The following is a 9,622-nucleotide window of genomic DNA, read 5'->3' as shown; positions in this document are numbered from 1 at the left end:
TGTCATGGGACCTATACCAGCAGGGTGTAAATCTTTAGATAATTATTAATAAATGGGATAAATTACATGGAAATGTATGGGTTTAAAAAAAGTTTTAATATAGCACTACCCAAGATTGGGTGGGCCAAAGGGACCACTTTCAGGTTCCCCAACACTAAAGGGACCCAAACAATCCTGCTCTATTTATACAGTTTGGAAAATTTAAAAATATGGAAGGTAGAGATTACAATGAGAAACCTTACAGACGATAGCTTGTGGCATTGCTTAAGCAGATCAATCAAGTTAAAGATGGATGAAAGGATTGCCCTTGGTCCCTTGGCTTGACCCCTCACTGAAGACCCAAAGCATTTTGCACAAGACTGGGTAAAACAGTCAGGGGTTAAAGAAGTTTCCAGGATCCCTTGTTTCAGGAGCCACATGCACTAAGGTACCAGAACCCATTGGTGAAGCCCTGACTTGGGCTACAATTAAACTGAGAGAACACAAAAATATAAGAGCCAATAAGACCATAAAAGTTGGAAGGTTTTAAACAGGATTTATGTAAAGAAGGTGTGTCTCCTTAACCTGAATCTCTTACAGGAATGGATATTATGTCATACAGGGGAACACTTCCCCCACCTAACATCGTAAAACAGAGGCATGTAAATCCACCCTTCAAGAATATTAATCAGGAATGCTAAATGGGAATCAGTAAGCTTGCCTGAGCCTACACATTGTGAAATAAAAGCTGAAATGCTGGTAAGGAAAAGTTCTCTGTGGGATAGCATTATTTGGAACATAGACTGGAGCTTATGGCAAAAGTCTGTGAACACCTCTGAGCAATAACTAATGGGATTCTGAACTAGAGGATTTCCACTTGAGGGCTATTTACTACCTTGCTATCAGACATTGATTGAAGCCTTGTTTTTGACTGAAGGACATGAAATGATCTTAAAATCTGAACTACCCACAATACCTAAGATGATATAAAAACTAGTAATTTATTGGTAGCATTTTTTTAAGGATTTTCTATGTATACTATCACATCATATTCAAACAGTGACAGTTTTACTTCTTCTTTTCCAATTTAGATTCCTTTTATTTCTTTTTCTTCTCTGATTTCCATGGCTAAAACTTCTAAAACTATGTTGAATAAGAGTGGTGAGAGTGGGCACCCTTGTCTTGTTCCTGATCTTAGAGGAAATGCTTTCAGTTTTTCACCTTTGAGAATTATGTTGGCTGTGGGTTTGTCATATATGACTTTTATTATGTTGAGGTAGATTCCCCCTATTCCTACTTTCTGGAGAACTTTTTTTTTTCATAAATGTGTGTTGAATTTTGTCAAAAGCTTTTTCGGCACCTATTGAGATGATCATATGGTTTTTATCCTTCAGTTTGTTAATATGGTGTATCACTTTAATTGATTTGTGTATATTGAATAATCCTTACATTCTTGGGATAAACCCCACTTGATCATGGTGTATGATCCTTTTAATGTGCTGTTGGATTTTGCTTGCTAGTATTTTGTTGAGGATTTTTGCATCTATGTTCATCAGTGATATTGGCCTGTAATTTTCTTTTTTTGTGACATCTTTGCCTGGTTTTGGTATCAGGGTGATGATGGTCTCATAGAATGAGTTTGGGAGTGTTCCTCCCTCTGCTATGTTTTGGAACAGTTTGAGAAGGGTAGGTGTTAGCTATTCTCTAAATATTTGGTAAACTTCACCTGTGAAGCCATCTGGTCCTTGGCTTTTGTTTGTTGGAGATTTTTAATCACAGTTTCAATTTCAGTGCTTGTGATTGGTTTGTTTGTATTTTCTATTTCTTCCTGGTTCAGTCTTAGAAGGTTGTACTTTTCTAAGAACTTGTCGATTTCCTCCAGGTTGTCCATTTTATTGGCATATAGTTCCTTGTAGTAGTCTCTCATGGCATATATACAGGTCTTATTTTTGTATGCATTCAGCCAGTCTGTTTTCTGGTTGCACCATTTAACCCATTTACATTTCAGGTAATTATTGATATTTATGCTCCTATTACCATTTTCTTTTTTGTTTTGTGTTTGTTTTTGTAGGTCATTTCGTTCTCTTGTGTTTTCTGCCTAGAGAAGTTCCTTTAGCATTTGTTGTAAAGCTGGTTTGGTGGTGATTAATTCTCTTAACTTTTGCTTGTCTGTAAAGTTTTTCATTTCTCTGTTGAATCTGAATGAGATCCTTGCTGGGTAGAGTAATCTTGGTTGTAGCTTTTTTCCTTTCACCACTTTAAATGTATCCTGCCACTCCCTTCTGTCCTGCAAACTTTCTGCTGAAAAATCAGCTGTTAACCTTATGGGGATCCCCTTTGATATTACTTTTTGCTTTTCCCTTGCTGCTTTTAATATTTTTGTGTGTGTGTTTAAGTTTTGTTAGTTTGATTAGTATGTGTCTCGGCATGTTTCTCCTTGGTTTTGTCCTGTATGGGACTCTCTGCACTTCTTGGACTTGAATGGATATTTCCTTTTCCATGTTAGGGAAGTTTTCAACTATAATCTCTTCAAATATTTTCTCAGACCCATTATTTTTTCTACTTCTTCTGGGACAGCTATAATTCAATTGTTGGTACACTTAATGTTGTCCCAGAGGTCTCTGAGACTGTCTTCAATTGTTTTCATTCTTTTTTCTTTATGCTGCTCTGCAGCAGTTATTTCTACCATTCTATCTTCCAGCTCACTTCTCTATTCTTCTTTCTCAGTTATTCTCCTCTTGATTCCTTCTAGAGTATTTTTAATTTCAGTTATTATGTTGTTCATGACTGTTTGTTTGCTCTTTATTTCTCCTAGGTCCTTGTAAAACATTTCTTGTATTTTGTCTATTCTATTTCCGAGATATTGGATCTTCTTTATTATCATTAGTCTGAATTCTTTTTCATGTAGTTTGCATATTTCCTCTTCATTTATTTGGTCTTGTGGGTTTTTATCTTGCTCCTTTTCCTGCAAGGTATTTCTCTGTCTTATCACTGTGTCTAATTAAAGTATTTGAGGTCTCCTTTCCCTAGGTTACAGGTTTGTAGTTCCTCTTGCTTCTATTCTCTTCCACCAGTGGTGGCGTTTGTCCAGTGTCTTGTGTAGGCTTCCTAATCAAGGAACTGGTGCCTGCTTTCTGGTGGGTGGAGCTGTGTCTTTTCTTTCTGATGAGCAGGACTGTGTTGGGTGGTGTGTTTTGGGTTGTCTATGAGCTTAGTAAGACTTTAGGTAGTCTGTGTGTTGATTGGTGGGTTTGTGTTCCTGTCTTATTTGTTGTTTGGTGTGAAGCATCCAGCACTGGGAGCTGCAGGAAGTTGGGTGGAGTGAGGTCTTGGATTCAGATAGAGGCCTCCATGAGAGCTCTTGGCAATTAATCTTCCCTGGGTCTGGAAATTCTCTAGAGGTCCAGCATCCTGGACTCTGTGCTCCCACCCCAGAGCCTCAGGCGTAACTTCTGATTGAAGAAACAACACCCCACAAGTTGCTCATCTCAGCAATAAAGGAAATTGAAAAAAAAGGAAAAGATTAAAAAAATCCAGACATATTGTCAAAAGTAAAATCAAACAAACAAAAACAGAAACAAGGAAACACACACACAATAAAAGAAAAAACAACTAAATAAAACAAAAACCAAGAGAACACCAGACAATCAGAATAACTCCAAAATGAAATCAAACAATTAGAATCAGAACTAAGAAAAACACAATACCTAAATACAAAACCAAAGCTGTGTGTCAACTGAAGAATTAAGCAAGGAAACAGAGCAATCTGATTAAAAAAGTAAAATAATATAAAAAAAGAAAAAACACAGAACAAAAAAGCAAATTAGAAATGGAAATATAAATATGTATATATATATGTGTATATATATATATGTATGAAAAAGAAGAAAGAAAAAAATAAGGGAAAAGAACACAGAACAACAGAAAAGCAAAGTAAAAATAGAAATATTTTAAAAATAAAATAAATAAATAAAAATATCTTATAAAACATGAAGATCCCAAAAAACTAAACGAAAAAAAAAGAAAAAAAAAGAAAAAAAAGCCAGAACCAACAACAGAATGAATCAAAACATAATAAAATTAATAGTAATAATTATGTTTCCCTGGGGTCTCACATGTGTTCTTGCACATGCGATGAGCCACAGCCCACGTCTGCCTCCCCAAGAGGCCCTTCTGTGCTTCTGGGTTGATTTCTGGACCTGCGTAGGGCCCTGTGGGCACCACTCAGACTCTGATCTGACCCAGTTCCTGCGTGTGCTTGCCCCCAAAGTCCACAGCTGCCAGAGCTAGACAGTTTTCATTTGTGGGACCACTCATCCTTGACTCAGATATTCCATTGAAACAGGGTCTACCTAGCTGATCATGGGGATTTAATCTGCAGCTTGTACAGCTGATGGAAATATATTTGATCCTCTCCTTAGTCACCCCATCCCTGGGATTCAGCTTTGGTTTTATCCCCACTTCTGCATGTTGTCCATCCACAGGGGTCTGGGCCTGAGGCTGCCTTGGAGGTCTTGGGTCTGCCCGAGTGAGGACAGGGTGCAGAGGTGGTATGACTGCTTGGATTGTGAGAGCCCGGTGGTACCAAATGAGCAGGGAAGCCAGTAGCCACAGGTGCAATAAACATGGCCCTAGTGAGGGCCTTTACTGGCATCTGGTGTAAGGTGCATAAGGGCCAGCCCTGGCCAGGCTTTTTCTGGTGCCTGGCAGCTGGCATGCAAGGGCCAGCCCTGAGAGGCTTAATTTTTTTTTTTTTATTGCTCAATGACCAGCATGCGAGAGCCAGCCCTGAGAGGGCTTCTTTTATTGTTTGTTGGCAGGTGCCAGTGTGTGGGGAGAGAGAGGCTACAATAGTGGCTCCTCCCCTTGGGTGTGTCTCAGCAGTAGTGCCCTGCTTCCATGGCAGTCTAGTCTTCTTCTGTAGGCATTCCCTGCTGTGGATTTTATCCACCCCCTTCCCCTCAGTCCGTCTCCCCACAGCCAACAGAACTTCGAACTCCACATCTGTTCTCCAGTCTCCACGCTCCAGCTCCCAGCTCCTTTGCACACCTGTGAACACACATCCCCATCTGGGGCATGTAGGGCTGCAGTATGGACCATCTGTGTATTTCTCACTCTGTCCCATCTGCCACAGATTGGCCATTTCACTCTCTTCCACCAGCCTCAAATGCTTCCCTTTGGTCCCAATCAATTTCCCCATTGGAGAGGGGGTTTCCCTATCAGAGAGAGGTTTCCCTGAATTCGGGAACCTCTCCTCTGCTTCAGCTCTCCTTCTCCGGGGTGCAGGTCCTGTCCTGCTTCCTGTCCTCCTCCTTCTCGCTTATTTTTTTCATCCTACCCAGTTATGCAGGGATCTTTATAGTCCTTTCCAGTGTCCAAGGACTTCTGCTAGTTTTTAGCCAGTGTTCTGTGAGAATTGTTGCATCTATAGATGTATTCCTGATGCATCTGCAGAGAGAGATGAACTCCACCACCTCCTACTCCTCCACCATCTTCTGTAGGTTGCTATTGCTAATTTTATAGGGATTGCATTGAATCTGTAGGTTGCCTTGGGTAGTATGGTCATTTTAACAGTATTGATTCTTCCAATCCGAGAACAAAGTATATTTTTCCATCTGTTCATGTCATGTTTTTAATCTTTATCTCAGGATTTCTAAGGGCCTGATGGATCAGAATGTGCCTTTACTCCATCTGGCAAAATTGAGATTAACCATGAATTCAGCTATACTCCTTGGTGGTAAAAATAACACAGAAGTTCTATGCTTATATATTCTTATATTATCTGAATAGAAATGGACTGAGGGGAAGGGCTTGCTAGACTAATATTGCTACCTGCAATCTAGATCAGCACAGTGTCAAAACTAATGTCCCTTCAAAAGGTAAAAATGTTCGGGTATAAATAGAGAGAAGGAAAAATAGTAGCTTTGGGTAAAATAAATAATACATGGGTTACGTATTAAGGGAAATCAAATATTACATTGACACTTCAAAAGAGACTCAGAGCAAGAGATGACATTGTCTCTTAGCTTGATGATACCAGATGCCTAAAAAGGTGAAGCCATATATTCCTGACACTATTGAAGATTTTGGAACCTGAAAAGATTGAATGGAAGTATAGGGGCAGAAATTTTTTTCTTCTTCCTTTCTATGTTCCCTAGCTTGTCTAATAATTAAATTGACATATGACAGATTAACAGGAGAAAACCAAATTTCATACATATAGGAGTCCCAGAGACATCAAACCCAAAGATATTCAGGCAATTGAGGCTTATATGCCATCCTGAGGTAAGGACAAGGGGGTAGAGAGCTTCAAAAGGAAAGGAGACAATTCACAGAAAGAGGAGAAGAGCAAACGTTTGGTAAACAAATATTTGTCATGCCATGCAGGTAAGTATTTCTGATAAAAAAATTATTTTTGATACTAACTTTCTTCTGGTACAGGCACCCTATCTAAATTCTTTTAGGCAGTTAAGGGAAGGTAAACAGCTCTTCTTCTGTTGGACCTTGACTGTCTTCAGCTCAAAATAATCTACATGCCGAAGTGGCCTATTTGGGGTTCACATATTATGTTCCCTTTCAGAAGCCTGCAAGCCTGTAGCCTTACCCTGATAAATATTTTCATACAGTGTTGGACTGGATATTTATTTATTTATTTATTTATTTATTTATTTTTTTTTTTTTTTGCGGTACGCGGGCCTCTCACTGTTGTGGCCTCTCCCATTGCGGAGCACAGGCTCCGGACGCGCAGGCCCAGCGGCCATGGCTCACGGGCCCAGCCGCTCCACGGCATATGGGATCCTCCCAGACCGGGGCACGAACCCGTATCCCCTGCATCGGCAGGCGGACTCTCAACCACTGCGCCACCAGGGAGGCCCTGGACTGGATATTTATTAATGATTGAATGGGATTCTAGTAAAGTGCCAGTATCTTTTTTATCATTATGATTATTTTGCTATAAGAGATCTGTGTTCAAAGAGCAGGGGGTGGATTGTGATATTGTGATTCATAAGAAATATATATTTTTTCTTCCTTCCCAGTCCTAGTATAGTGCTCCTAAAACACTTGGAATTTCATAAATGTTGAGAGCAATCAAGTGGTCTTTTATTATGTTAAAGAGGTGACTTTGGAAAAGTCCCTCGGTAACCTAATGGTGGGAGCTGGTTGCCAGTGGAGCCTCCCATGTGGTTAGAGGGTTAGAACTTTCAGTCCCAAACCACAGACCTCCAGGGAGTGGAGAGGGGCTGGACATTGAGTTCAATCACCAATGGGCGATTATTTAATCAATGATGCCTACATAATTAAGCCTCCAGAAAAACCCAAAAGGGCAGGGTTTGGAGAGTTTCCTGGTTGGTGAACATGTGAAGATTTGAGAAGTGTGCCCACAGAGAGCATGGAATCTCCATGTCCTTTTCCCAAACCTTGCCCTTTACATCTCTTCCATCTGGTTATTCCTGAATTATATCCCTTTATAAGAAACTAGTAATCTAGTAAGTAAAATGTTTCTCTGAGTTCTGTGAGCTGCTCTAATAAATTAATCTAATCCAAGGAGGAGGCCGTTGGAAACCTCTCATCTATAACTGGTTGGTCAGAAGCACAGGAAACAACCTGGGACTTGGAATTAATATCTGAAATGGAGGTGGGTTGGGGATTTTTAGCATGGGGAAAAACCAACACATTGGAATTATTTGAATAGTGCAGGTAGACATGCTTTTTTTTCTCATAGATAAATATCTAGGAGTGAACAAGTCAGATAATATTGTATGTGTATGTTTAACTTTTTAAGAAAGTTTCAAACTATTTTTCAAGGTGATTATACAATGTTAATTTACATGAGCAGTGTATGAAAGTCCCAATTCCTCAACATCTTTGATATTTAGTATGATAAGTCTTTAAATTATAGCCATTTATGTAATGTATATTGCTATCTCATTGTGAGTTTTAATTTGCAGTTCCCTACATTCTAATGAGGTTAAGCATCTTTTTCTTTACTTGTTTGCCATCTGTATATTTTCTTTGGTGAAGTTTCTGTTCAAATATTTTGTCCATTTTTGTTGTTGTTGTTCCTGTTGATTTATTTCCTTATTATTTAGGTGTGAGAGTTTTATTTATATTGAATGCAAATTTTTTATCAGATATATGCTTGACAAATAATTTCCCCCCAGTCTATGCTTTGACTTAAAAAAAAACCCCACACTTTAGTTTTTAGAAAAGTGACTCAACTTTTTATTCCTTTAACAGTGTTTATTGAAAGCAGAAAGCTTTAATGTCAGTGAAGATCAATTGATCAATTTTCTTTGCTTTTATAGACTATGCTTTTTGGTGTTCTATCTAAGAAATATTTGCCTAAGCCAAGATCAAAATATTTTCTCCTGTTTTTTTTTTTGTTTGTTTTTTCCTTCTACAAATTTTATAGTTTTAGGTTTTAAATTCATATCTATCATCCATTTTGTATTAAGTTTTACATGTATTATGCCAGGTACATATTGAAGGGTTTTTGTTTGTTTGTTTTTTAGTTTTCTGTTTTTTGGAGTTTGGGGGGTTTCTTTCTTTTTTTTTTTTTTTACTTATGGATACCCAATTGCTCCAGCACTATTTGTTGTAAATACTATTCTTTCTCCACTGAATTGCTCTGCACGTTCACCAAAACTCAGTTGTTAATATATGTGTGGGTCTATTCCTGAAATTTCTATTCTTATCCATTGATTTATTTGTCTATTAGGTTATGTTAGTACTCCAAATTTGTTCTTCTTTTATCAAAGCTGTTTTAATTATTAAGCAACTTTGCATTTACATATGGATTTAAAAACCAACTTAACAATTTCTCCAAAAAGTCTGCTGACATTTTGACTGGGATTTTTTTGAACCTATAGATCGCATTGGGGAGAATTGACATCTTAAAAATATTAGTTCGTAATCATGAACATGGTAAATCTCTCCATTGGTTTAGGTCTCAGGTCTCCTTTAATTTCATTCAACAATATTTTATTGTTTGCAGTGTACAGATCTTGTGCATCCATTGTCAGATTTATGCCTAATTATTACATATTTTTGATGCTATTGTAAGGATATTTCTTAGTTTAACTTCCAAATGGTTGCTGCTTGTATAGAGAAATATAATTTTACATTGATTTTATATACTGAAACCTTGTTATATTCAGTTATTAGTTCCAATAACTATTTTTGAAGATTCCATCTGGTTTTCTACATAAACTATCATTTATTAGTCACGACGTTTTATCAGCCCCATTAGAATATAAGCAGGTAAGAACTGAGTGAGATTTTATTTTTCTTATTCATGATAAAATGAGAGATGTAGGATGACAGTAATGAGACCATTAAGATGGGCAGGGACCACTTCATAGAGGATCTGATATGGCATGCTATCTAAAAACTAGCAAAAAACTGAAAATAAACGTTGCTCAGCAGAGTTGGTAACATTTTCAGTAGAAAAGTGCTACTTCTCCAAAATTTTAATTTTTTTCTAATCTAAATCTCTGAATTTTCTAAAGCCTTTATAATATCAATACTATTTTGTACCCTATGCTTAATAGTTTGGATTATAGTATGACTGCATGCTGAGTCACAAAAGTGTTATAAGAACAGGACCATCATTAAGTTTTAGGTAGATTCATCAGGCAATAAT

Source organism: Mesoplodon densirostris, chromosome X, assembly GCF_025265405.1.
Source record: "Mesoplodon densirostris isolate mMesDen1 chromosome X, mMesDen1 primary haplotype, whole genome shotgun sequence".
Taxonomy (NCBI): domain Eukaryota; kingdom Metazoa; phylum Chordata; class Mammalia; order Artiodactyla; family Ziphiidae; genus Mesoplodon; species Mesoplodon densirostris.
The sequence above is the reverse complement of the archived record's forward strand: the minus strand, read 5'-3'. Positions refer to the sequence as shown.